The following is a 1585-nucleotide window of genomic DNA, read 5'->3' as shown; positions in this document are numbered from 1 at the left end:
CTCAGGAGTCGAAATTGGGATGTTTGGGATATATTGAAAACTGCAGGGAAGGTTTGGGCACAATGTGATATTGATTACCACAATGTGGTAAGATATTGATTAGGAGAGATTTTCTGTTTTTATTGCATATTTCGACGTTTTAGCCAGATTAGAGCGGTTGTACGAATTCAGTAATATAAACGGAAATTCATGAACATTTTAGTTAATACTAAAGAAAACACATTGATTTTTATCATTTGAATTGAAAACATCGTTTTCATATGCCTTATTAATAATCAAAATAATATGCAACCTTGCTCTATGATTTGAATTAAAAATCCTCGAATTTGGTATTGTAGTGACTTTTTTTTCAAGTTTGTCATGTAGCGTGATTTTAGGTAAAAATGTTCGAACTTACTAGTACTTTGATACTACTTCATGTTGTCTCTCTATTTGTGATTTGGCCTACAAATCTCAAATTTTCACATAATATTGCGTTTCTAAGGAAGTTTTCTTGCATTGTGCTTTGTACTTATAATCATTGAATTTAGTAATATTTTGAGGTTTTTCATCCTTGTTTCCTTTATGAGATATAAACCAAATATCAACGATTTTGGCAATATTTTGCCGTTTTTCCGCGTTTTCAAGCTTTTTCGGTTAATTGCCATTAATTCAATAAATATACGATAAATATACTGCAAACACGTAACTAACTGCAAATTAAAAGTAAATAACTTTTTTTAATCGACTATTTGTACCTCGGTAAAATAGTGAGCCAGATATTGATTAGGAGAGATTTACTGTTTTTATTGCATATTTTGACGTTTCAGCCAGATTAGAGCGGTTTTACGAATTCAGTAATATAAACGGAAATTCAGGAACATTTTAGTTAATTCTCAAGAAAACACATTGATTTTTATTATTTGAATTGAAAACATCGTTTTCATATGCCTTTTTTAATGATCAAAATAATACGCAACCTCGCTCTATGATTTGAAGTAAAAATCCTCGAATTTGGTATTATAGTGACTTTTTTCACGTTTTTCATGTAGAGTGATTTTAGGTAAAAATGTTCGAGTGTACTTATATTTTGATAGTATTTCATGTCGTATTACGATATGTAATTTAGCCTACAAAATCTCAGAATTTCGCATAATATTGCGTTTTTAAGCAAGTTTTCTTGCATTGTGCTTTGTACTTAATACCACCGAATTTAGTAATACTTTGAAGTTTTTCATCCTTGTTTCCTTTAAGAGATTTATACCAAATATTTAGGAAATATTTTGCTGTTTTTCTGCGTTTTCTAGCCTTTGCGGTTTATTGCCAATAATTCAATAAATTTACGAAAATATGATGCAAACACGTAATTAACTGCAAATTAAAATTAAATAACTGATTTTATATCGACTATTTGTACCTTGGTAAAATAGTGAATAAGATATTGATTCGGAGAGATTTTCTGTTTTTATTGCATATTTCGACGTTTCAGCCAGATTAGAGCGGTTTTACGAATTCAGTAATATAAACGGAAATTAAGGAACATTTTCGTTAATTCTAAAGAAAACACATAGATTTTAATTATTTGAACTGGATACAACGTTTTCAT

The sequence above is a fragment of the Procambarus clarkii genome, chromosome 20, assembly GCF_040958095.1.
Source record: "Procambarus clarkii isolate CNS0578487 chromosome 20, FALCON_Pclarkii_2.0, whole genome shotgun sequence".
NCBI lineage: Eukaryota > Metazoa > Arthropoda > Malacostraca > Decapoda > Cambaridae > Procambarus > Procambarus clarkii.
The sequence above is the reverse complement of the archived record's forward strand: the minus strand, read 5'-3'. Positions refer to the sequence as shown.